Source organism: Lutra lutra, chromosome 3 (genome assembly GCF_902655055.1).
Source record: "Lutra lutra chromosome 3, mLutLut1.2, whole genome shotgun sequence".
NCBI lineage: Eukaryota > Metazoa > Chordata > Mammalia > Carnivora > Mustelidae > Lutra > Lutra lutra.
The window spans coordinates 127,698,570-127,726,084 of record NC_062280.1 but is presented as its reverse complement, the minus strand read 5'-3'; the positions used below and the strand labels follow the sequence as shown (position 1 = coordinate 127,726,084).

General features: G+C 47.2%; 1 long non-coding RNA gene across 2 annotated transcripts; it reads right to left on the bottom strand.

The window, feature by feature from the left end:
* Positions 1-2,770: 2,770 nt before the first annotated feature.
* Positions 2,771-13,449, bottom strand: LOC125096273 (uncharacterized). Of its 2 annotated transcripts, XR_007126120.1 has the most exons (4): positions 12,611-13,449; positions 11,482-11,595; positions 3,713-5,129; positions 2,771-2,938 (listed from the first exon to the last, which is right to left on the bottom strand). It is a non-coding gene; the product is annotated as an uncharacterized LOC125096273 (long non-coding RNA). The 2 variants fall into 2 exon arrangements; XR_007126119.1 differs by lacking the exon at positions 2,771-2,938 and having other exon boundaries at positions 3,400-5,129; positions 12,611-13,433.
* Positions 13,450-27,515: the final 14,066 nt, after the last annotated feature.

Here is a 27,515-nt window from a genome sequence, read left to right as displayed (position 1 = left end):
AATCACAAAGTCGATATATTTGAAGATACTTTGAGTATGAGAGTGGAGAACAGGTCATTTCCCTGCCTCTCCCGGCCCTGTCTCCCATGGGGGCGGTTAGAGGATAGACCACTTGTTGAAACTAATTCATTTTACCAATGCCTCAAAATAACTACCCAGACTTCACCAAGACACCTTTTGCTGGGAAGAATGAATTGGGCTCCTGAAGAAGGGGACTCAGATGCGACACCAGGGGCTCTGTCCTATGACGTCTTGTGCTCAGGACTCCGGGGACAGCGTTAGAAAGAACAGCTCCCGATATAAGAGAAGCCAATGTGAAACAAAGCACTGTCATTTGGATAGCAATTCGCCTAGCAAAACGTGCCTTCCCCTGTGACTGTCACCGCTTTATTCAAGGACAGACTCAAGGTCAAAACAATGAGGCAATTCTTTAAATGAATGATTGCATTGGTTGTCTTCTTTGATAAATGGAAAACTACCCAGATGCAAGGGTTTCTCTGCTCCTCTCCACCCCTCCTCCCCATTATGCTCAGACTACTTTCTCTACCTTTGTTGTCTCATTCATGTCTCACCTTCCTTTTCTCTTTCTTTGGTATTCATTCCTACTTGAGAAGTTATGGGACTTTGGATCAAGTGCCTGCCACAATGTTTGTAAGATCCTGTTCCCCAAAGTGACACTAATGGTCCGTGGAACTTCTCTGGCCCTAATTACTTGGCAGTAGAAATCTCTGTGGGTTGCTTCTCCTGCAATCAGTTCGGCCCGTAATTACAAGCCGGAGCAGCTGAAGCCATGTGCTGGGAATGTGGCATCCGATCAGGCTGAGATGCCTGCTGCTGACTTGTGTGTGTGTGCCGAAAGATAACAGAGAGGTGAAATGTGGAGCAGGAAGGACCCACAGGTTCCACACAGTTTGAAAACCAAGGTCAACTTCTAGTAAAAGAGAATCCATTTCTGCAAAACTAATACTGGTACTTGTTTAGACGAAATCACCTAGTCTTTGATGGGTTTAGATCAACTTGCCCCGAGTGAGGTCTTGACATCTGGTCTCTAGAATTCTGTCACAGGAGGAGAAGATGTCAGGGGACGCCAATGGCCAACGGGCAAGACTTGGCCATGTCCAGCTTAGGCTGCCACAGAGCTAACATAAAAGACGTCAGATTTTAAAGTGAGTAACAAAGCTGGGCTTGTAGAGGCCTCTGTCACTCTGAAAATGTAGTGAGAAAGGTCCTGGAAGGGAAGAAACTAGTCTTCACCATGGCTCTGTCCAGTACTTTGGGTTATCGTATTGCAAAATCCAATTACAGGCACTGGATGGTCAGGTTCCTCTGAGTTATGATTATTATTGAACTGATTTCAGCCCTGTCTCTCATAGCTTCCAGGACCTGGACGCACAATTCCATTTTCAAAAGCTTTTAATTTGCCCTCTTTTAACAGGTAGCACATATGGCATGATAAAGGACGTTCGTTCCTGTATCCCCAGCAGTACCTAGGACAGTGCGGGGCACACCAGAGGCATTTGGTACATATCTATTAAAAGTTGATTTAATGAAACAGAACAGAGCATATTATGGGGTAATTTGCTTACAGGCCTTGCTTTTCTTACTAAATGTTCCAGTAATCATGCCATCACCAAATCCATTAATTCAACAAATATTCATGGAGAATCAGCTTCCTGCCGATCTGGGACTTTGGGGCCACAGTGGTGAGCCAGACAGGCAGTCAGCCTTGTTAAAGTCACTGAGAACCATGAGCTCTACCCTTGAGCTGCTTATAATAGGGTGAGGGAACAGAACAGATCAGAAGCAATTAGAAAACAATTAAGTGTTAAATTATATGCCTCTGACTAGCCCAGGGTATTCTCAGAGGGAGAAGACGCTAATGCAGTCATTGCTGTTTTCATGGAAGAGGTGGGTCTTTGGCTGGGCCTCGAAGAACGCTCTGGATTTGGGAAGCAGAGCAGGGCTGCTAGAGTGGAATGAGTGGAATGTTCTTATCAGGAGCTAGCTAGCCACCTGGGAGCCACCCAAGGAAATTGAAGCCTTGAACCTCTGGTTATCCGAGGGACCTGAGCCGGACCTGAATGGCTCCCAGTTAAAGAGCTAGAACATGCCCTAAGGGCTTAGTAGAGTTCAAAGGGGACCTGGAGATAACAGTCAGTTGCTGCCACCGAGGCTAATTTTCCTTCCTCTCCTTCCTTCATGCCAGAACGTGACCTTACTTCATGCCAGAACGTTTACTTCCTTCTGGCCACTCTGCTGGGGGAGAAGCTAGAGGCCTCCTCCAATTGCTGGCCCAGGCTGACTACACCAGAACCACCTAGGGACCCTCTTGCCTGACTGCCCCCCTTACCCCCTCCACAGTCCCTGCTTCAGTAACTCTGGGCTGGGATCCAGGTATGTTTTAAAGTTCCCCAGGTGATTCTATTCACCAGCTTGGTTCAGGAACTACTCTCTTAGATTTATTTCAAGACATTCCCTTCAAGATGAAAGGGAAGGCGTCTAATACCCAGGAAAGAGATATGACTTACATCTGTGAATCCTTGCAATAGGCTGTCTGGAGAAGTCACAGGGGAAAGAACTTAATCCAACACGTTCTACCTCCTTGACCTCCTAAAGGAGTCAAAATGGTCAAAATTTGGCTAAAATGAATTACGTTTTTCTTGTAATGACACAGGCACAGCGTGATGAATGAAAATGAGAGATTTTCTTCTTATTTAAAATATTAGGAAGATGAAGCTGTGAGCAAATTGGAGCAAAACTAGATTCATGTACTAACTTTCTTTATTTAGCTCTGTCAGTCTGCATCTCCAATTCTAGAAAAACATCCATTGGTGTGTCCATTGGTGTGTCTCCAATTCCAGAAAAATGTTCCAAGCATACAAATCAGGAGCAGCATATCTCTTCGGTCACACACACTGCGTGGAGAATGGTGTCACATCTGTCGGAGTTAAGAGGGTTGAGAGGACAATTTCAGGCCTCGTCTGCCGTCTTCCATGTCTCTGTCTCCCCCTTTTTTTTTTTTTTTTTGTCTCCCCATTTTTTAATGGGTGATGCTTATGAATGTTTCAAGATGCATTCCTTCTCTTGGATCACCTAACAAATCCCTGGTTCTATTTTCTTTTATGTAGCTAATTAATAATCTGCACTGGGGATTGGTTGGCATTTTTCTCTCTCTGTCTGGGTGTTCAATTCCTATTGCTATCAACAGGAGTTATGTGCTCTAATCGAAGGCCTAAATTCTACCTGCAAATTTCTCTTGGCCAGCATACACACCCACCACACATGCGCCACACACACACACACACACACACACAAAGATCCTCCTCTTCCCACTGTGTTCTTAACCCTTGCTTAATCCAAGACCCCAGCGTTCAATTTATTTGTGACATTTCTGAAATCTGACTAGTTTCTCCCATTCTGAAGCAGTACTGGTTTCAGAGGTCTTAATGGCTCAGAGGATGTACTTATTCTCTGTAGGCCTAAGTATGACCTAGTTTATTATTCGTTCAGGATTAGTTCTGAATCGCTGGGAGCAAATCTCAGTGTATTCATTATTTTCTGCTTAGAGCAGCTTATCGTGCGATGGCACCCAGTTCTTGCCTGGAATATGTCTCTACCTTGTTTTAACAAATAACTAGCCTGCTAATTATCACAGAGTTAGAGTAACGCGGAATGGAGGAGATGTTGCATGTGCGTCCACTGGAAAGCTCACCTGTAAATATTCCACGTCGTTATTGCTATGATGTCATCACAATTAGAGCATCTACCCTGATGATAGATTAGGATTCAAGATTTACTTCCCCCAAAACCGATTAAGTGCAAAAAGAAAGGCACAAACACCAGGTTTAATTATATCTGCGGTCATGTTACATTAGTCACAATCCTCCAGGAGAAGAAACATCAAACTCATCATGAAACTGACAAGCTAGACTTCATCTCCCTCATATATGGGCCTTAGAAGGTTCTGAGCATTCTTTTCTGTTAGAATTCCTCTTTGCGGCATCAATACATACTTCTTTTCCAGGGCTGCCTATGTTAGATTATTCCGATGAGTTGTTGCAGACATCAGAGGCCCTTTCTGGAGGTGCCTTGATGGCTTTATCACTCATTGAGCACATACTGAGCAGGTGCAATGTGTGGGGCACCTTGCAAGTGTCTGAGGGTACACTGGTTAAAAATAGACACGGTTCCTAGTCCCAAGAAGGCCCAGGCTAGCAAGGAAGACAAATCCAGTAATGCCAGATACACGTCTGACCAGAAGCTGTTCTGAGCGTTAGCGCAAATGAGCAGTTCTCTGAGACAGGTGATAAGACACCTGGCCTAGGTTGAGGGTCCGAGAAGGTGTGAACAAGACAGGGCTGTGCCTGAGCTCAGACACAGGGGATGGGCATGATCCAGAAGGTCATGAGCAAAGAGCAGGGCAAAGAGCAGGTGGGGCAGGGACACAGCCCTGTGATGTGATGTGCAAAGAAGACAGGTGTCATCTGGGAGGGGGCTGCCAGGACAGGGGCAGGGGGTACCTGACAGAATGGAGTCTTGGGAGCCACCCTTCAAGAACCCCAGCTTTATCCAAAATGTAGCTGGAACCTATCGGAGGTTTTAAGAAGGGGTGACACGATCAGAGAGATCAGGAAAAACGTTTAGGTGGTCACGTGGGGTATACACTGAAGAAGTACAAGAGCAGAGGAAGACAGGGAGACTAGTTAGGGAGGCAGCTTAGCCGTGAGCCATTGGTATCCGACCAGGAAAGTGGGTGAAGGGCAGCTGGAAATAAGGGGAGCGATGAGAGAGTTACACAGGAAGTAGAAGAACAGACATTGGGAATAAGCAGATGTCTGGGAGGGAGGGAGGGAGAGACGGGGGAGGGGTCAGTAAGAACTTCTACAGTTTTGACTTGCGTGATGTGATGGACAGGGTGTCCTCGCTAGAAGTGGACCAGACTTGCAGGATGCAGTGGCAGTGAGGCATCTGAGGGCAATGTTGGGCAGCCATTTGGAGACACGCAGATGAGAGATGCAGACCAGAGGACACTTGGAATTCATTATGGAGCTGGTCATTGACGTCACAGGCACCAGCGAGTCAGCCAAGAGAGACAATAGAAGGAACCTCGGCTTTCTGGAAAAATGATTCTGTAATGTAGAAATGATATGAGTCATGGAACTTCAAATCAACCTTCCTAAAGTTAATACTCACCCCAATCGTGTTCTATGCAATCCATCTATGATTTTAACAGCTAAATTTAAGGGTCACTGCTATTTCTTCACTGGAGAAACCTTTGGAAAAAGGCTTAGTTATGGCAGACCACCAATCACACAGGACTCCAATTTTTTGAAAGTCATTTATCACAAAGTTTTCGTCAAATATGCTTACTTGTGCCCTGGTCCATTCTGAGCGATCAGGCTGACGCAGCGAAGTAGGAGGCCCGCTCAGTGTCTGCCGTGATTAAGATGGAACGGGCCCCAGAGTTTTATTTTCATGGCTCTCTTAGACAAAATCAAAGAAGCGTGCACCAGTCTCCCTGCTCATTTATCTTGCTCACTAATTTTATTAACCTCTATCAAGCAGGTCCAGGATACGTATGATCCTGGGGCAAAGATCTTTATTTTTATTTATCAGCCCCCTGAGAACATGTTGATCGAGGTACAGTATAATTATCAGTCCATTAACGCACCAGCCAACTTTTTGTTCTAGCAAACAAATGCAAATTCAGGTTCTTGAACACTCTTGAAAAGCATTTCTTCCTTCCTCTCTCTTCCCAGACAGAGTTTTCTATAATCAAACCGCTGTGTAATCTGCATGTCTTTAACTGGCAGGCCAGCAGTCAGAATTTCCCAGGGCACCAGTCACTACCAAATTTTGGTCCGTAGGGGCTCACACCAGGCTGGGAGAGGAAAAGATGTGAAGAGACAGATACTTCTCCTTAAATCAGAGCATCCCAGTGGGTAACACCGCAAGGAAAGTGGCGGAACATAAGATATTTACAATCACGTCGTGGATTTGAATTTCCAAAACCTGGTAGCCCAGAAGCTACTGCCGGACTTGCAGGGAAGCCATCTGCAATCCCGATAACTGTATTTACACAGACTGCAATTGACCCATCCTTCGGAAATCCTTTCGATTTCCTCAATGCCCTGTGGTTCCTCTCTTACCTACAGATATGTGTGTTACCTGCTTCTGTCCACTATCCTCTTTTCTCTTGTCCTTCCCCTTGCTGGAACTCATTCTTCCTTCTTCCTCCTTCAGCCTCAGCTTGGCTGTCACTTCCTGGAAACTTTCTCGGGCACCCTCTTTCTCTAAAGCTCCTCCCACACTGTTTCCATGGTACCCTCCACTCCCCTCACCCTAACTTACACTGCCTTGCGACTGTGTTCTCACTTCAGTCTATCCCCTCCACACCAAAAGGTCTGGGTCAGCCCCCTACAGGTCCATGTGACCCTTGTTGTCACTGTTACATGCCTCTTGTATAGTGTGCCATTTGGGAAATACATGAACGAACAAATTAAATCTCCAAAACCCATCCTGCCTATATGAAGGGCCGTGGGTAGATGGCCCCAGAGGGAGTCAAGCAGGCCAGGCCATCTAAGATGAGACTGTGACTATACCTCTGAGAGTGGCCCCTCCCTGAATTAAGCAACAACGTCCCTTAAGCTGGACGATTTCAAGTGCAGACATCGCGGATCACGCAGACTTTGCGGAGGGCATCTAGACAATGAAGGCCACCCAGCTGTATTGGCATTGCCAGGAGATACTGGGGTTTCCTTCCCTTCTCCCAGACTGTATACCTAGAGCACCCTGTGTCCAAATGCTCCCTTCCAGACACCAAAGACCATAGCACTATGAGCAAACGCCTTCTTAACCGAGGAGTACTGAGGCCAGCCCAGAGCCACAGCCCTATCCCTACCCTCTCTACACCAGTGATGAAGAACCTATGGTCCAGTTCCAGGCAGAGCTTTTTAGCTCATACAAAGCGATGGTTTTGGGGCATTTGCGGGTGGTGTAGGACTGAAGCAGACATTGCAGAGTGGGTCTTGATAGAGCTGTGCTTCCTGGCAACTCTGTTCCAGGAGCGTGGTATGCCCATAGTTACCGGGGAGAAGACCACGGATTGGCTATGGGGTGGCCCCATAGGACTGGTGGGCTGCATCCCAGGGAAGCCAAAGCTACAGTCGACATGCCAAGAACTCTGGGTGCCAGGAGTACAGCTCAGCACGGCTCAGAGCTGGAGAGATGCCCTTACTGTTGGTAAGAAACAAAGCCTACATCAGAGACTTGGAATCCAGTTCACTGATTTGGAAGTGGTCACAGGAAGGAGGGAGGGAGACAGGAGGGAAGCAAAGCACTAAGGTTGAGGTTCTGAGCAGGTTCCCGCTGTGACAGCTGTCTCAATCTACAGGAGGCCCCAGAGGAATAATGGTGTGTGTATCCCAGTGTGCCTCTGAAGGAGGCGGAGCTCTTGTTCACATTGGCAGAGGCACGCCGCAGGACATGTTAACTCTCCCGCCCCACTAAACTGTGCTGGACATACTTGGCAACTTCCCACAGCTTCCAGGAGGCAAGCAAGCAGCCAGCCACTCGGGCACTAGAGGCAGGACCCTGTGTCTTGCCCAAGGGTCCGCTGTGGCTACGCACATGATCAAGGCTACCATCAGCCCATTTCTTGGGGTGTGCAGAACACTTCAACTCTCTTGAGCCTCAGTTTCCCCATATATAAAGTCAGTGTGAGAATAATACCTAACTCCGAGGTCTGTGGCCAGGATAAAAGAAACTATGTTATAAGGAAACACGTAACCTGCTCTAACACACTTTCCAAATGTAAAGGATGAAACTTGAAGGTGGGAAATCCAGTTCTTTTTGCCAGTAAAATGTAAAATGGTACAGCCCCTTCAGAGGGGAGTTTGGCAATATCGAGTGAAATTATGTATGCATTTGCCCTTTGAAGGCACAGTCTCACTTCTAGGAATTCATTCCAAAGGTAAGCAGCAAAATATTAAAAAAATATATGAAGAGACAAATACACATAACTACTTTTTAAATACCTGAATTTTTAAAAAACAAAACCACATTGAAACAAACTTAACTCCATAACCACACAAACAGAAGCTGTACCAGCAAACTTTAAACCACCATTATTTTCTTGTAGATCTCTGATGGGATATACCCTAAGCACAAGGACTGGAAAAGAAAAAAAAATTGTTTTCAATAAACACTGTTGTTCTGAGATCAAGTGTGTATATAAGTCAATTTCAGCATGGAAGGAAGGAAAGACATCTACAAACCCAGTGGATTAAGCAAAAAACTCATAGTTCTAAATTGAAATGTATCAGTAGAAACTTATGATACATTTATCTTAAAAAAATAAAATGTGTTATTCCTGGATCTGACCACTGAAAAAAGGCAGGAACACATATCTTGGTAGCTTCTAAACACTGCCTCCTAGTCAAAGGAACCCAGGTAATATGTCAGAGGAAGGGCATATATGAGATATGTGAGGAGCATCTTGTCACATAAGGAAATAGAGAAACTATCAAAGACCAAGGTATCATGTCAGATTGTCTATTGAAAAGCTCCCCCTTCACCCCGGTAAGGAAACATTTGAGCACCAACAAGGATACTAAATGTAACAGATTGAAATACATATGATGTTTTTTTCTTAACAGTGATTAAAGAAAAACTCATTGGTTAATATTAGAGGTGTTAGGGACGCCTGGGTGGCTCAGTTGGTTAAGCAGCTGCCTTCGGCTCAGGTCTTGATCCCAGCATCCTGGGATCGAGTCCCACATCGGGCTCCTTGCTCGTCAGGGAGCCTGCTTCTCCCTCTGCCTCTGCCTGCCATTCTGTCTGCCGGTGCTTGCTCTCTCTCCCTCTCTCTCTCTGACAAATAAATAAATAAAATCTTTAAAAAAAAATATTAGAGGTGTTAAGGAACCAATCCAAAACTTTAGAAAAATTTAGTAAATCAAGTGAAAGAATTAAGCATTTATCCTTTCTTTTGTAAATGACCCATATTCCTGAATAACGAAAGGGTCAACAGGAGAAATGTTTTTATATATAAATGTGTCGGCTAACAAATGGAGAATGACAGAATACCACCATTCTCCAACCCCTAAAAAAAAAAAAAAAGAAAGAAAGAAAGAATGAATGAATGAATGAATGAACAATTGGAATTTGAAATAAACACACGACACCATTTACCTTAGCACCAAGAAATGTGATAGGAACAAATCTCACATAATATGCACAGGAACCATATGAGGAAAGCTACAAAACTCTGATGAAAGAAATCAAAGAAAATCTAAATAAAGGAGAGAGAGTTTATGTCCACAGGTGAGAAAAATCAATACTATTAAATCAATTCTTTCCAGCCTGATCTATAGATTCAATGTGGTCCCAATCAAAATTTCAGCAAGTCATTTTATGGATATCGAAAAACTGATGCTAAAGTTTGTGAGGAAAGGTGGAAGACCCAGAAGAAGAGCTGACAGAATTCTGTAGAAGAACAAAGTGGGAGGACTGATGTACCCTGATTTCAAGAGGTACTATAAAGCCACAGTAATCAAGATGGTGTGGTTACCGTGGAGAAAACAGACAACAGATCGATGAAACAGAATACAATGTCCAGAAATAGACCCACATAAACACCGTTAGTGGATCTTTGACAAAGGAGCAAAAACAAGCCAGTGAAGAAAGGATCTTTTCCACAAATTATACTGAAAAACAACTGGACGTCCATATGCAAAAGAATGAGCCCAGAACTTACACCTGTCATAGAAATGAGCTCAAAATGCATTGTAAGCCCAAGTGTAAAATGAGGAATTATAAAACCCCTTGAAGACAACAAAGGAGAAAATCTAAATAACCTTGGATTTGATGATGAACTTTTAGATACAACACTGAAAGCATGATCCATGGGGGAAAAGTCAATAAGCAGACCTTTATTAAATTAAAAACTTCTGCTCTGCAAGAAAGACATTGTTAAGGGAATGAAAACATAAGCCATAAACTGGGAAGAAATATTTGCAAAATATGTATCTGATAAAGTACTCGTATCTAAAACACATAAAGAACTCTTAAAACTCAACAATAAGAAAACAAACAACGTGCTTTAAAAATGGGCAAAAGATCTGAACAGACTCCTCACCAAAGAAGAGACAGGGATGTCAAACAAGGATATGAAAAGATGCTCTTACGATCTCATTAGAGAGTCAGAAACTAGAACAACCGTGAGATTTCACTCCGCATCTATTAGAATGACCCAAATCTAAACAACTGACAAGATCAAAAGCTAGCCAGCATATGGGACATCAGGCACTCTCGTTCATTGCTGGTGAAAATGCAAAAATGCGACGGCCACTTGGGAAGACAGCTTGGCAGTTTCTTAAAAGTTAAGCGTATTTTTACCACATGTTTCAGCCATCGTGCTCCTTGGTATTTGCCCAAGAGAGTTGAAAACGTCACATCCACACAAAAACCTGCACACAAATATTGATAGCAATTTCACTCACAATTGCCCTCAACCGGAACCTTTAGTAGTTGAATGGGTAAACAAACTGTGGTACATCCGGACGACAGAATATTATGCAGCCATAAAAAGAATGAGCTATCAAACCGCAGAGATACATGGAAAAAAAAAAAAAAACACATTTCACTGCTAAGTGAAAGAAACCAATCTGAAAAGACTACAGACTGCATGATTGCAACAAGGTGACCTTCTGGAAAAGGGCAAACTACCGAGACAATAAAAAAGATCAGGGGTTGCCAGCGGTTTTGAGGTACACGGGTAGATAGACAGGTAGAGCACAGAGGATTTTTAAGGCAGTGAAACTGTTCTGCATGATCTTCTTAGGGTGCGTTCATGTCATTATACCATTTGTCAGAATCATAGAACGGTACAAAATAAAGAGCGACTCAATGCGAATTGTGGACAAAATAAAAATATATCAGTATTAGTTCATCAATAGTAACTAAAGCAAGATGGTAATAACAGGGAAACTGGGAGGTAGGGGGCAATTAGGGGGCATATAGGAACTCTGTAATAATTGCTCGATTATTCTGTAAATGTAAAACTTTTTTTTAAAAACAATCTTTTTTTATAAAAAGTAAGAATTGATCTAGGCAATAATCGTCAATAGCTGTTAACACACAAAATGAGAAACATCCACATGTTATGTACCCCCTGATAGAAGAACATAATAGCACCCACAGAATAACCTTAGCAAAAAAAAAAAACAAACAGAGGCACCTGGGTGGCTCAGTGGGTTAAGCCTCTGCCTTCGGCTCAGGTCATTGTCCTAGGGTCCTGGGATTGAGCCCCGCATCAGGCTCTCTGCTCAGTGGGGAGCCTGCTTCCTCCTCTCTCTCTCTCTCTGCCTGCCTCTCTGCCTACTTGTGATCTCTGTCTGTCAAATAAATAAATAAATAAATAAATCAAACAAACAAAAGACCCCAAAACACAAGAAAACTTGAATCTCATCAGGCTCTTACCTCTAACTTCCAAATGGCAGAAAACACCACTGTATCGTAGGAAATTCGGAGAACAAAGAAATAGGGCCAACAATGACACAGGGGTGCCATCAGAAATACAGACTCTAGGAAACCCTGCAGAACAAAGCACAATTTCTTTAACAAATCGCGTGTAAAGAAAAACAAGACAGATAGAAAGGAACTTGTAGGTGAAGAGGCTTAGGGGACCAATCAAGCAGTGGCTGCTTAAGGATGTCATCTAGATCCCAGTCCAACCAACAAGCTGCAGGGAAGAAAACACAAAACCTGTAATCATACACATTTATGAGACACCTGGAAAAACTGAATACTAACTGGGTATTTTGTGATATTAAGGAGTTATTGTTATATTTTCAGATGTGATAATGACATTGTGAGTTTATGTTTCAAATCAGAGTCCTCTTTTAGAGATAAATACTAAAGTATGGATATGGATAAAAATAATTTGTTGGGTAGAGGTTTGCTTCTAAGACAGCAGCAGGGAGGAAAAAGGGATAGGAGGATAGATAAAACAAGATCAACCAGCATTTGGTTTCTGCTGAAAATGGGTGGGTGGGGCGCCTGGGTGGTTCAGTTGGTTAAGCCACTCCCTTCAGCTCAGGTCATGATACCAGAGTCCTGGGATCGAGTCCCGCATCCGGCTCCCAGCTCCACAGGGAGCCTGCTTCTACCTCTGATCTTCTCCCCTCTCATGCTCTCTCTCACTCTCCCTCAAATAAATAAATAAGGTCTTTTTAAGAAAAGAAAATGGGTGCGTGATGGCCGCACCTTTGAGTTGTAGAGACAAAAGAAAATATTGTTGTCCATCAAATCCCTTCTCAAAGAATTCCCCACTTTGGCCATTTGGCAAAACACACCCCATGCCTCATCTCTCCTCCTGGAAGCCTCCTGCTCTGCCGCTCAGAAGGTGTCTATTACATCGTGAAATAATATTTTTCACTGAATTAATCTTGACCTTAAGTACGGTGTCAAAATTGCAACATTAGCACATATATGGCTTGGCAGCCCCGGCTGAATTCTCATATTAAATTCTCTACCCCGAGCCATTCTTTGACGATCTGCACCCAGGCTGATATTCAAGCAAATGAAACTGTCTATTAAAGCTACGTACATTTTACGTGACCCATGGCAGCTGTACGCTTGAAGATTGGTGGGACTCTCATGAAAGCCTGCCAATTTAGACCCATTACTTGTGATTCTGAATTCTTCAATTGCAGGTGCCCGCGCGGCTCTGGGTTATCTGCCGTGCATTTCTGCTGAAGTCAGGCAAACCATGCAAATGGCCCGCCAGGAAACACCGCCTCGGATTCCAGCCTCTGCTCCGCAGATCCCATCTTGTCACTTCTCGTGACAGATCCGTTCCTTCAGGATGGGGCCCTGGGAGATTAATTGGGAGGGGAAGAAAAATGCTGTGCCTTCGGAAAAGAGCCACAGGACGGAGCCCTCCACACCTGCCTGGTGGCCGGCGCTTGCCCTGCTGTGGTCGCCTGTCACTAGCAATGTGGCTCTCGTGGCAGCTAATGGTTTGGACCGCCGTGTGAGTGCTCCTAAGGGCAGAGGCTGGCCGCTGCCAGCTGGTATCACAGGGAATGCCAGAGCAGGCTTGGGTGGTGTCCTGGCATGGCCTCTGTCACCCCCTGGCAGGGCCTGCTCCCCTGGCGGCCGGCCCGAGGCGGGAGGTTCCATGTCCTCTTCGCAGTGCACACAGGGAACCGCTGGGGTGTTTTCCCCAGTAGGTTCCTCCCCACGGATGCTGGCTTCATGCCTGCACTCTGGGAGGGTGCCGCTAGTGTGCGCCTGTGCCTCCTCTGAGCCCAGAAGCAAGGGGTGTGAAGGTTCCTGGCAGCCTTGGCTCCTTAGGGAATGAGGATGGAAAGCTCCAGCAGCCACGACCAGGTCCAGTTCACTGACAAGCCTGGCTCCTGCCCGTGGTGTGGCCAGAAGCCATTGTCTGTGTCTGCTGCTGGCTTCTCACCCTGGGAAGCAGAGGAGGGGGCAGAAAACGAAGTCCAGTGGGGCTTTGCTCAGCTTTGAGCAGACCAACACCCATGCAGGGCAAAACTGGAAGGAGGCTATCTAGAACACATCCATAATGTCTGGATGAAGAGGGAGGTGGGCCCTTTCACACAAACAGGTCAGGAAGCAGTGAGAGACTGAAATGAAAATAAAAGGCAAAGTTCTCACCATGGCCCGGGCCCTGCTTCATCCAACCTGTTTCCTCCTACCACACGTCATGCCACTTTCCCTCATTTTTGTCTCATACTCACTTGTTCAGTGGTTCAAGCCTCAAGCATATACAGCCTCATGACCTCAGGACCTTTGCACATGCTGCCCCCTCTGATTGGAGTGCTTCATACTCTCCTGCTGCATGCTCTGCTATCTCCCTGTCCTGACATCCATCCTGCCTCTGCTTGTAGCCCACACCTTCTCTTCCATTAGACCCTAGGAGACAGCACCCTTGCCTGCTCCTTACACTCTCCCTCAGGTTTCTGTGTTTTGTGTGTGTGTGTGTGTATGTGGGTTTTTTTTTTTTTTGTGGTTGTTTTTCTTTTTTTACCCCATCAGAACCTCCGATACAACTTAGTAGTTATCTCACTTATTGTTTTACTTACTCATTTTTGTTTCTGCCTGTCACAACTAGACTAATTCCCTCCTGGACAAGTACCAAGTCTAATTTATTTTCCACAGGCCCAAACCCAGTACAGTATCTGGACAGAATAGGTGCTCACGAAATGTTTACTGACTACATGGATGACAGATTTGGTGGTCACTGCATTCAGTTTTCCTTCTTGTTCTCAGTTCCCTCTATGGATTGGCTAAGGGAGTTCTCAGGGAACAACTGAAGTGTGTTTTCCAAGCCCTTTCATTTCTCCTCCCCCTCCTTCTTGTGCTTGGTCTTTGGGTCATTCTGATGCTGGTGAACAACGCATATGATGGAGTGGGCAGAAGGAGTGGTGGGGAAGGTTCTCGAAACTGTCAGTTGACCTGTGAGCTGGGCCTGGGTGCTCGGGAGTTCCTCACCCCATGCCGCATCCTTGGAATGTAGGCCCTACCTGCCTTCCCTGCTCTCAGAGGCTGCCCAGGGGACACAGCCTTGAGACAGTGGTGTGGTGATGAGCGCCCCTGCACAGGACAGGTGTCTGGACCCAGCGAAACCTCTTGATAAACTTTGAAGGTTTGCAGCTGCGGGGACCCGTTTACCTTGCTGTCCAAGACAAGCCTCGGATGTTCATTCCCTTTGCTTACTAAAACTGTCCTTACTGACCCGCAGCCAGTCTCTCCCTGCCCCCTGTGCTCAGAAGCCAGTTTCAGATTTCACCTGGGAGACCCCCCCACCCCCGCCAGGCAGGTTAGGAACCAACAAGGAGTCATTTGCTTTTTTTAACTGATCCCACTCAAGACTTGGTCAGACCAGAGTTCTAATTATGGACTAAACTATCATTTGGGGATTATTTATTATTTTGATTACCCATGAGACGTTTGTCCACTCGGAGCAGGCATTTGTATGGGTTGGAATAGGCTAACTGCTGTATGAACAACCCCAAATATCAGAAGCTTAAATTGATCTGAATGTTCTGGATTGAATAGTCCTCATCCTTTTGCCATGTGACACTTTATCGTCAACACTTGGTTGGGCAGGAGAGCAGGAGAGACACCAGAATGACCCCCTTGGTCAGCAGTGACATACAGAGCTTTTACCCAGTCAACCACCGGACAGTCACACAGTCCCACAGTGACACGGGGCCCAGCATGGTGGACGGGAGATGGGACCCTTAATGGGCAGCTTCTCCTGACAACAGCTCTCACAAGGGGAACGTGAGGGTCCCTGCCACAGCAGTAGGCCACGGACCATAGGAAAGAATAGCCCCCCATGCCTTCACATCACCCCCCCCACACCCTCTTGGAAGAGCCAAGTTCATGACGAACTCCAGGGGACTTCCCACAGAGCTGCAAAAGTCGTGGCCCTATTGACGAGCACCAGGAGGACATTTCAGATTCCTTCTGTTTCCCCTGTCCTCCGCTTCACTCCTCCGGGCCGTTCTCTGTAAGGCCCTGGCAGGTGAGAGTGCCCCAGTGCCACCCGGTCTCCCTCACTCAGTATCCTAGCCTATCCTAGCCTTCTTATTCTATCTATTCGGATAGATCCTAACATCCAGGTCCCTCCGATAGCAACAGGAATTGGTCCTCTGTTTAAAAACGGAAGTTGCCTTACTATTCTGGGATGTCACCATCCTGGCCAGCAGAACAGGAGACCCCCCCATTGGAAAGATGGTCTGTGCCTCTTGGTTCCCAAGAGGAGGGCCTCCCAGGGAAACACTGTGGGTTTTAAACAGGGACGTATGAGCAACACAGTGTAAGCAGGCTTAACACTGGCCCTTTTGAATCGTTTCGGTGGGCTCTGGGGCACAGGCTGTCCCAAATTGTCCGGTACTGGCCCTGGGGTGATGCATTAGGATGGGGGAGCAGTGGTCCAGGGTGTGAGAGCCTGACAGATAAGGGAGGTGGTTGGGGTGTGGGCTCCGGATTGGGTTTGCTTGGATTTGAAAAGCAGGCTCATGGGCAAGCTGTTGACTGTTTCTAGGAACAGGCTCATCCTCCAGGGCCAGCCAGGCCCCGCGGATCAAAGCATCAGAAACTAAAAGTCATGATTAATACACTTTCTTCAACTTATATGCTAATTGATGCAGTTCAGGGGATGGTAGTCCCACTTAGTGGCAAACGTGCGTTTGAAGATAGTGACTTTGCCTGGACCCCTTTCCTCTCCTTCTTCCCCACAACCCCTCCTCCAACCAGTCCCACTGGCCCCAGCTCCAAAACAGCCCCGCCCTCCTCTGGAGCCAGGCCCTGCTGCTCCTTCCCTGAACTACTATTGCAACCGTCCTCTCACTGGGTGTCCTCCTCCAGTCAGCCCCTCTGTGTAATCTGTCTTCCACAGGACAGCCACAGAGGGAATTTTGCTATTGTTTTGTTGCATCTGTTTGCAGTTTCAAGTGTTCTTTTTCCCATTTTGTTTCTTTTGCTGTTTAAAGAGTTCTTTCATAAATTTTTTTAATAGCCATTTTCAAGCACACACAAAACAAAATGGCCCATAATATCCCCAGGCCCCAGCCATCACCTGGCCAGTCTTGTGGTAACTACACTCCAACCCACTGCTGCCCTCTCCCTCCTATTTTGCAGCAAACCCTTGACAACAGAAGGTCTTTCAAAACAAATCAGATCAAGTCTCTTCCTAGTTTCAAGACTTCCCATAGCTTCCCAAAGTCTCCACAGGGACAGCTTGCACTCACCGTGGCACCCAGAGTGCTAGCTGCTCTGGTGGCTTCACCTCACTCTGCTCCAGCGTCCATGGCCCTTCTGGTCTCTGGACTCACCAAAAGTCCTGCCCAGTGTGCCCATTTCTGGTAGCCCCCACTCCCCCCCCCCGCCTCTAACCAGACGCTCTTCACCAAAACACACTACGATCAGGCCACTCATGTCAAAAATGTGCTTGTCCTAAAATCAAAGCTTTAGGAAAGCAGAAACCTTGTCTGTTTTGTTTAGTGCTAGTTCCCCATCCACTGCTTGGCCTATAATAAGCACTATTTGTGGATTTTTAAAAGCAAACAAGAAAGGAAGGAAGGAAGGAAGGATGGATGGAAGAAAGAAAGAAAGAAAGAAAGATGAAAAGTATTAACTTCAGGACAGTTTTTGAAAATAAACTTTCCTGGTGCACTTATCATTATATAAATTAACTGGTTTAACAAAACCTCATTTGTCAGGAAAAATAGTTGCATACAAGTGTATTTGCAGGGGTTGGGGGACAAAATCTCTCACAGTGCAAAGATGCTGGCATCCGCAAAAGAGCCTAAGTGAGCTGAGTTCTGATTCTACAAACAGAGAAAGAAAAGCCTGGGATAAAACGACTATTTTTGGTTCTTAGAAGTAGCTCCTGCCCCAGCTAACATGAGCATGGCTGGGTGGGGGTTGTGGGGGGGTTCATTGAGATGAGAAGCCCGGATTCTCCTGTTCTTAATGCCAAGACATGCCGGGGAGGTGTGGAAGCCTCTAAGGAGGTGAGATTAATGAATTCTGAAATGAAAAGGAAAAGACAGACATTTAGCACATTTAGGAAAAGCTTCCATTGCGGGCCTCTGAGTATTTGGTGTCCTGTCTGAGGAACTCAGTTTCTGAAGGGAAATCACATTGCGCTTCTCCATATTCCACAGCAAGTTTTAAAACAAATACATAAAACGTAATTTAAAAACATAACGTTTTTCAATCTGTGAGAACCCAATCCAAAAAATATCCTCCTTTCTCCACAGTCCTGCGCCCCCCCACACATAGCTGTCTACACAGCCCCTACCCTGGGCTACCTTTCATCTAACCCGCCTTCACAACTGGCTTCAGAACCCAGACTCTCGCTTTCATCCACTTGTAGGAACATTTTTGCAGAACTGGTAGTCAGTGTCCCCGATTTTGAGTGCAAACGGCTTTACATAAAAACCGTAAGAGAGGGGCGCTTGGGTGGCTCAGTGGGTTAAGCCTCTACCTTCTGCTCAGGTCATGATCTCAGGGTCCTGGGATCGAGCCCCACATCAGGCTCTCTGCACAGCAGGGAGCCTGCTTCCCCCTCTCTCTCTGCCTGCTTCTCTGCCTACTTGTGATCTCTCTCTCTCTGTTGAATAAATCAATAAAGTCTTAAAAAAAAAAAAAAAACCGTAAGAGAAAAGTTTCCTATGGATGGAATTTGTATGAATGCAATGCTTCCAAACCCAGGGGAAGGGAATCCTTTGACAAAGCAAACGACACACCCCAGAACTGTTGGGTGATGAGTGCACGCACCAGGCTGCTGGAAGGCGGGCGGGCTGTACCTACCCAGCCGAGGGCCTCCCCTTCCTCCTCGAGCTCCCTGCAGCTTGCCAGACAGCCTGGTGGACGGACAGCATACTCTCAGCCTTCTCCCCCACCGCCCTGGTCTCTGAGGAGAACAACAGCATTATTAATTCAAACGCTGGGAGGAACGTGCAGGGGCTGGGGCAGGCTTCTCGCCCCGGAGCTCTTTGAAGACGGAGCATCCAGGCAACTGGGAGAGCTGAAAGGCTCTGTGCCCAGCAAGGAATCCATGAGAAAAACACCACGCCTGGTTTCCATAACTCTATGGCTGGACTCAGGCCTCCTACCTCAAGGCGTAATGGGGTGGGGCTGGGCAGGGCTGGGCTGCTGGAGGAGTCTGGGCACAAATTATGTAAAGAATCCGCTTTGAGGTCTGTGGATGGCATGAGTCTGAAGATTTCCTATAAATGTCATATCACCTTGAGCACTTTTCTGTAGGTCAGTACAAACCCTGTCCAGAACAGGCTCACTTAACCCTCACACATCCCCAGGAGGTAGGACTGATGTCATTTTCTACTCTGTTGAGGAAACTGAGTCACAAAGAGGTAGGAAACCTACTGAACTCACACCACTGTTTAGAGGAGGAGCTGGGAATGTACTCAAAGCCATTTGATACGACTGTTTAAATTCTTGACCACTAGTAATCCTAGAGCCAGCACAGATAGGGATTAAAAACAAACAAAAACAAAAACAAAAAAACACAGGTCCACACTACAAGGGCTTGAATCCCACTTCTGCTGCTTTTTGGCTGTGTGATTTTAGCAGAGTGCTGAACTTTTCTGTGTGTCAGTGGCTTTAAGTTTAAGTTGAGAATAACGATAGGACCTATCACTCAGGATTGTGTATGCCTTTAATCCATTACTACGTTGCTACGTGAGAGTGCTTCACGGTTCGTGGTGTACCCTAAGTGCTGTGTGTCTGTTGTAAGTCCCACGATGCCACTTCCGATCCCCGCACAATCCTGTGTTGCTGGCTCCTTGCTCCACCTGTTAATGGCAGACATCTAATCCCCTGCAAACCCAAGTGAATTATTTCGGGACGGGGGACTTCCTGGAGGAGGTCCTGGAAGACCCACTTCCTCACTGCCTTCGCTATCTCTCTAGCCAGACATTGTTTGGTGACACCCAATTTCCAAGCCAACTCCTTCCAAGGTGACTTAAGACCCTCCCCCTCCAGGGCCGGTGGGCACCATGGTCTCCCAAGATAATGTGGGGCCCTCCCCCACCCCTGCTAGATGGGCGACTGGGCCCCGGCACTCTGAGGCCAAGCCAGCTCTGCTCTCTGAGCCCTCATTGTGCCAGAGCCATATGGGGCCAAGCCGGGCAGCCTGCCTTCAGGGCCTTGCTGAGCACTTAAGGGAATTGGCTTCCAATTTTTTGCTCACAGAATCCATGAGCTCATGGGAGACTGAGCTGAGGGTCAGAGCTGAGGCAGAAATTAGAATTAAGTCCTCTTCATTGGTGCATCTCTGTGCCTGCTGGGTGCCCTGGGGAGCCACTACACACAGCCCCTGGCTGGCACACAGTCCGTCAGACCTGCCCAGGCAGATCCAAATCCTACAAGTGGCCCAGCCTAAACCAGGCCAGGGGCCCCTACCCTTGACCTGTACATAGGACTCTCAGAGACCTGGGCCCTGAACTTGACCTGAGGAAGAGAGCTAGGGGGATGCTGGGCAGGAGTAGCAAGACGTAGCCAAGGGAAGTCTTTATCTTATGAATGGATTGTATACACGATGGTTGTTTAAAAACTGGAATCCATTTTCTCACAGAAATCGTACTAGAAATGGTTCCAGGGCTTGTTTGCAAATACCTATCAAATTCACAGCAATGTTGAGGGGTCATCCTGAGGTCGGAGGCCTGAAGACCCACATTCCGAGCTCCTCTAGGTAGTGCGGGAACCCTGCAGCCGTGGAGGACAAGGAAAATCTGTCAGCATCAGCGGGCAGAAGCAGTCGGAGGGATTCCAGGCTGGCAAGGGCGTCCCAGGACTTCCGCAGCGAAGGGAGAGGGACTTAGCTATACAGAGACATTGCCCACAGGGATGCCGGGACCCCAGGGGTCTGTGGCAGGGGTACCCTGCGTCAAAGGCACGCTGCCCTGTACAAGGAGGTATTGCCGTCCCTTTACTAACCGGCTTTCCTGCCTGTCATCAGCCCAGGCCCCTCTGTGATCACCCTCAGGGAAAGGCTCAGCCAGGCTGGAGGGAGTGAACGCGACCTCCCGCAAGCTCTGGGTTAACCGCTAATGCCAGGCGTCTCATCCCGGAGCGCCGGCAGCGTCAGAGCGCGCCCGTGGGGGACGTTCTGACAGCAGCCACTAGAGGGCGCGTCCTCCCTGCCCTACTCCCCGAGTCGGCGAGGGCGCGGGTGATGAAACCTGTCTTTTCATTGCCTTTTAATGAGCAGGCTGCTCCCGAAGTGCCCTCCTTCCTGGGCAAGCTCCAGGCTTCTGCTAAGGGGAACAGCTTCTTTATCCTGTAACGTGAAGAAGCTTCCACGCAGTATCACTTAAACACGTTTAATGTGACCAGAGTGGGAAGACATCTGAAGGATAGAATGTAGAGTTGTTACCATTTAACAACGCAAACCACCCATTCCTGTCTCCGTTGTGTGTCAGTTGGTCCTGGGATAAGTCTCAAGTTTACCTGTATGCCTCGGAGTGCTGTCCCCTCCCCAGGCAGGACGAGTGTTGGGTTTTGCATAGGTACGATGTCCAGATTCCGTGGCAGGTAATCTGGCTTCATACAAATTTTTATTAGCCCGCATGGACCCTCTTATTTGGATGGGTGTTGGTTACAACGTGAGAGTTGAAAAACAGGGCCACTGGTGGCATTTTCTATACTGTCTACTTAATGCATAGGGCAGATTCTGGAAGGTACCATTGTCTGGACCAAAGTAGGTCCATGTTGAATAAGGCTGTCCCCTGGGGTGCAGTTTTCAGGAGTAGGCAACACACCAAGAAAAAGTGAACTGAAATCTTATGCCAAGATCCACAGTTGTGGGGCTATTGGGTGGCTCAGTGGTTAAGTGTCTGCCTTTAGCTCAGGTCATGACCCCAGGTTCCTGGGATTGAGCCCCATTTTGGGCTCCTGCTAAGGGGGAAGCCTGCCTTCCCTCTCTCACTCCCCTTGCTTGTGTTACTGCTCTCATTGTCTCTCTCTCTCTCTCTCATTCTCTGTCAAATATATAAATAAAATTTTCAGAAAAAAAAAATCCACAGTTCTGAATTCTGAGCTGTTGGAAGGGATGGTAAGACCCGCAGCGCTATCAAGGTTGTGGCTTAGTACGTTACACAGAGGGCTACCTTGGAAAGGCCCTTAGGAGAAATGCCCATCTTTTTTTGGTTCCGGAAATCATGATTTCCTAAGCAGTTGATCTGCTTTTCTTTCAACACTCATCTGTTTCCCTTTTTCGATTTACTCCTGGTCCCAGCTTGTGGCCCTTTGAAAGGAGGTGTACCAACCTGCACCATAAACTTTGTATTTTTCTTCACCCCACTCCTGGCTCTGTGTTATGTCTTCACTCTTGTCTTTGCTTTTTTTCTTGCTCTGGTTTCTAGTGTATTCTAAGCTTATATTTTGTCTCTTCTTTGTAAACTGCCTAAATCGTTTGTGGAACAGAACAAAATGCAAATAAAATAGAACAGACATCAGATACATTCTCTCTATGGCACAGCGTTAAGCCAAACAGTTTGTGAATATCATGTACCTCTAATCCGATGAGGACAACGAGAATTTTTAAGTTCTCTGACAGTTTGCCCGAGTGGCGACATTGGCCAGCACTATCTACTTCCTATCAACCCTTCATGTTGCTTAATCTTTGATTTGGACACCTCCAAGTCGTGTCTTCTAGACTCTTCTCTTTTGTATGTAATACACAAAGCCTTATTTTTCTGATTTTCTGATTTCGGAAAGTATATTCTAACTTCCTGTGTCAGCCACAGACTTATTTCCTTTAAGTTTTAAATCAGTTTACAAATTTAAATGTTTTATTTTTCCTCAGAAGACCTAAGTACTACAAACCACCAATATCATTTCACCCATCTGGCCAGTGCCTTTGAAACCTATTAAAGAAACAGAGAGGAAGTCATGGCGGGTTGACTCAGAAACTCAGATATCCCCAACACGATGTGTTTTTTGGCTGCTGTTGCTATGACAAATAGGGATACACTTTTTGAAGGACTCAATTTCTGAATCTCAAAGATTTGACCCCAAATCTGCCCATCAGAAGTGCACAACACCATTTGTTAAATGAGTAAGTGAGTAGCACAACCCAACCAAGACGCCAGGGAAGAATGAATGAATCCTCTCGGCCGGGCCTCGGTAGCTCCATTACTCGGGTCCTCTCGTGGGACTGACTGACTTTCAAAGATGTGAGGATTTGCTGAAATGCTGTTGCTGTGGTTTTCTCAAGGAGGAAGGGACAGGGCTGGAAAAGGCTGGTCTCTGGAAAAGGCAGCTTTGAAGGAGAAAGACTTGGTAGACAAGGAAAGCTTTGGGGTAATGCCTGGAATGTCATTTTTTAAATAAAACGAGCCCCTTCCCTTCTGTCCCACCACCTCGCCTCCCTCAAGTATTAGCAACTTGCCACATGAATGCCAGCAATGAATCCCCAGCCCCCTAATCCCACAGCCCCTTCTTTCCTGAGCTGACTTCTGAATGTTTGTCCTGAGAGGTTTTTAAAATTTTTTAAAATTTTTATTTATTTTTTTTCTGAAAGGTTTTTCATTTCTGAGGGTTTTGGGTCTTTGGCCAGACCTGAAAGTTTAAAAGAACAAAGAGGGTAATTAGTCTGTGGGTTTGGGCTGTGTAAACAACTGATTTCTCTAATTCAGGTCAAAATCTGGGCTTACTGAGGACACACATTTTTATGAAAAAAAAAATGCATTTGTATTAGACAATTTCACCAGTTGGTATTTTTTTCAGGTCCACGGATGTATCTCATTCTCTCTGGCTCCTATTTCTTTTACTTTTACTTTGACTCCTTCTTTAGGACTTTGAAACACCGTGTTGTGGGGCCAGGCTTTACAAGAAGCAGACAGTGCTTGGGGAGGGGGCCTCTCGGCAAGCTGGAAACATTTACTTTCCTAACCAGCTTCCCTCCCTGCCAAGGAATCGTCGAGCCTGGGGAAATGCTTTTCCTTCTATGTTTACAAAGCACTAAATTTTCGAAGTCATTAATTCCCTTCATAAAGAAAGGGCCTAATGGAGTTTTCTATTAGTCATTGAGATAGCGGTTATAACCCTGAAAGATCCAGAAAGCAATAAGGAGCCAAAATTGAAGGGGGTGCAGGGTAGGGGGAAACAACAAAATCAGTTCTTTTTTTCCGCCATCAGATTTCTTCAGCAGTAAAGGAAAATATTTTGAATTTCTTAATCGCTACCTCACACATGTGTTTATTTTGTTCTCCTTTTCAGAACACTGGGAAGTGTGTAGACACAGACCCATTCTTCCTCCATGCCTGTGTTTCTATAAGGAAAGCTTCTTTGTCCTGAGGGGTTGGGGTAACTGTGTCTGTTGCGGAGCGCCCAGGGTGCGGGAAGGGAGGAAGGGGAGCCCCAGGGGTAGGCACCAGGACTGAGGTGCTGGCTGGTACACCCAGAGGTCCAGGCTGAAAGGCTCTGGGCTCAAATTACCCCTTGAAATCCAGGCTTCTGAGAGAGTATTAACCCTTTCAGGGCCTTAACCCTGCAGGTACCCCCTGCTGCTCTGAGCCCTAGCTTGTCCACCTCTGGGCACGCCCAGGCCACTCACTCTGGACTCTGGGGGAACAAGAGGGGACACTCTCCCTGGCCAGGTCACTGCTCCCTGCCCAGCCCTGTCCCCGAGGCCTTAATGGGACCCTCCACAACTCCATGATGAGTCCAGTAAAGATTCCTAATTTTTTTAAGATTGTCTTTATTTGAGAGAGAGAGAGAGAGCGCACAAGCACATGGGGAGAGGGAGAAGCAGGCTCCCCGCTGAGCATGGAGCCCAATGTGGGGCTCGATCCCAGGACCCTGAGATCATGACTGAGCCGAAGGCAGATGCCCAACTGACTGAGCCACCCAGGTGTCCCAAGATGCCTATTGACTTCAGCACAGATTCGTTTTCTGGAAACCCCAGTGGCTCCAAGAATTGTCCCTCTGGCCAGAGGAGAATCCAATGAAAACTGTGTTGGCAGGGAAAGCAGCAGTTTTCAAAATATGGCCCACAGACATCCCACATCAAAATCACCAGCAAAGGCTTGTTAAAAATGCAGATGCTCCCCCTCCCCCACCAGCATTGCTCCCCACAAACTCAGAATGTCTCCAGCAGGGCAGGAAATGGAGGGAAGACAAGGCCTCCCACACCTGCCTCTCAGTCCCTGAACCACACAGCCTTCCTGGTCTCCCATGATGGCCCCAGAAGACTTTCCCTCCAGGTGTGGAAATGCTGGGCTCCCGTGGGAGAGACACTGCCTGGAGGCTCCAGGGGACCCCCAAGGCGTGCTGTCCCCCATGGAGCGATCAGCAGACTGGGCCTGCCCGCCTTCCAGACTCGGAAACCCTCTTGTGTGCGTCGGTGTTTTCACCTCAGTGTTCCTGGGTAGAATCCAAGAGAGCATTAGAGTCTCTCGCTTGAGAGCATGGATTTCAGTTACCCTGGAGATGGCCTTCATCCCCCTGGCTGCCTGTTTGGCATGTGGGTCTGGCCCTATCCTATTCACATTCCTAGAGAGACACTGCCTGAGCCATATTCAATGGAAGAAATTTACAGACAGGCACAGGGATCACGGCTGCCTTTGGCAAAAGGAATTCGCAACCTCCAACGATCAAATGAAGCTGGGATGCGCTGGTCACTGTGGTTCCCACTGGGACCTGCCTCCTCGGGGAGCCTTTCAAAGATGCTGGGAAACATATTCCTGAGCTAGTCTTGCCTCGGTGGCATGATTTTAGAGGCAAGGGGCCAGGACCCAGAACGTGGCCGCGCCTTTCATAGCTGTGTGTCCTTGGGCACATTCCTGTCCGTCTGTCTCTCATCCACAGGCAGTCTCATCTGTAAAATAGAAAAAATCATAGTTATAACGTTTCTGCAGCATCGGTGAGAGGAAAGCTCACACCAGGCACTCAGCCGGTGCTTAAACAGATCTTCTCCTCCCCCGCCCACCTCTAGCATTCTTACTGTGTGTCCACACTGGGAACTTAGCCATGGACCTGGCCACTCAGAGAAATGAGCCCAGGAAACCATTCTAACTGCCCCAGTTTGACAAGGGATCTGTTATGCCTGATATTCCTGAGTTTGAGTGGAGATAATTACCGTTGGTTTTTGAAAACAATAGGCCTGCCCAGTCTGGTGATGAGACCTCCCATCAAGACAGACAGTGCCACCATGCTAGAGATGGGTGACGCCAGAGCTCAGGTTTTCTTCTGAGCCCCGCCATGCCGGGGTGGCTCCGAGCAGAGTAAATATTAAACACGTTTCTTGTACAGCTCTCATGGATCTGAATGTCCCAGGAGCCAAACACAGACACCTGCCTCACTGACCTAGCTTTGAGAGACAGTGTTGATGCCACTCTGGGGAGTCCACTGGCTACCCTTGGCCGAGAGGTAGCAGAATTCTGGGGTCTATGAATTATCTTGGGAACAAACTCTTGAACTGGAAGAAAGAGAAAGCAACTGTAATGAAAACTTTCCTTGGGCAGAGCTTCCCTTGGCATGTTTCTTGTGCTCCCCTTAAGCTCTACCCGCTAGGCTCGGAACGTTACGTATATTGAATCTTCTAATCCTTACAACAGCCAGAGAAGGGACTCTTACCATCACCAAGAAACGGAGGCTCAGAGAGGTTAAATTATCTCCTCGGAGTCTTCAGCTACTCGGTGTCAGAGCAGGGGGGACAGAGCCAGCGGTGGGAACTCTAACTGTGGAGAAAGGGGGCCAGTGGTGCTCTTCCGAACCCCGAAGCCTTGCTAGTCACATGTTCTCAGAGACTGCGTGTCCCCGAGACCAGGGAGGAGGCTCCTGTTTACAGGGGATTCCTTCACGCTTCTCTACCAGGTCGACGCTAACCCACTTCCTGGGCCTTCATGGAGGCCCACTGGGTAAATCGGTTCTGTCTTACCTCAAGATATATATTAAGACTCAAGCGAATAGAAAGACTTCAGAGACAAAAGAAAACAGATGCAGGATTAAGGCGCCACCTCAGTGAACAGAACCGAGGAAGCCCCATTCTGAAAGAGAGGGAGCCCATCCCACTCGCCTTCAACCCCTGCCCATTTGCACCTGCCCTCTGCTTCTCACACAGACCTCAGCCTCCACCAGCCACAGCAGGCCCTTCCACCCTCCGTTCCCTGGATCCCTGGGAGCTACACTGACATCCAGCAGCTCCTTCTTACCCAGGTGGGTACCCCGGCTCCCTTGACACCACCAGAAGCATGGCACAGGCTGCTTCTTCTCACCTGGGTCCTACTCCTTCCGTGCCACATCATAATTGTATGTTTATACATCTTTCCCTTCTGCGAACCGCGAGCTCTGCAGATGATGTTGTGCCCGTCTACAGAGGATGTGGTCCCCCGGGTCGCTGTCTAGGGCTTGGCACGTGGAAGGCACGTGATGAATGCTAACTGGCAGACTGGAAGAATGGATCGTGGCCTGGGAATAGAACCCTTGTGTCTCCAATCCATATTCTGGGACAGCAGCCTCTACCTGGTCAACCTGAGTTCAGTGCTTTCTCCTTCAGAGATCGCCAGTCGGTCTGACCTTGTTCCCTCAGATGGTAAACAAGGTTACACTGCCTCGTGGAGAGCTCCTCGGGAATAACCAACCGGTAACTAAACAATGACAATAAACAATGCTGGAAAACTGTTTTTTCAAATTTCCGAGCGAGCATCTTAGTAGAAATCAGGACAATTCATTTCACTTTTTAAAGAATATTTCAACAACTTAGAAGCATTCACTGAGTACCTCCCAAGTGCTTGATGCTGTGGGGGAAATTATTATGATCTTGTGTGTATAAAGTGCTTTACAGCCGTCAGCTTATTTCAAAGAATTGTCTCTGTTTTTCGGGGTCTTCACTTGGTGGGTAGAATAGTGGCAGTGGAAGACCCCCACGCCCTAATCCCTGGCAACTGCAACTACGTGACCTCGCCTGGTAAGAGGGACTTTGCAGATGGGATTACGGGGAGGGT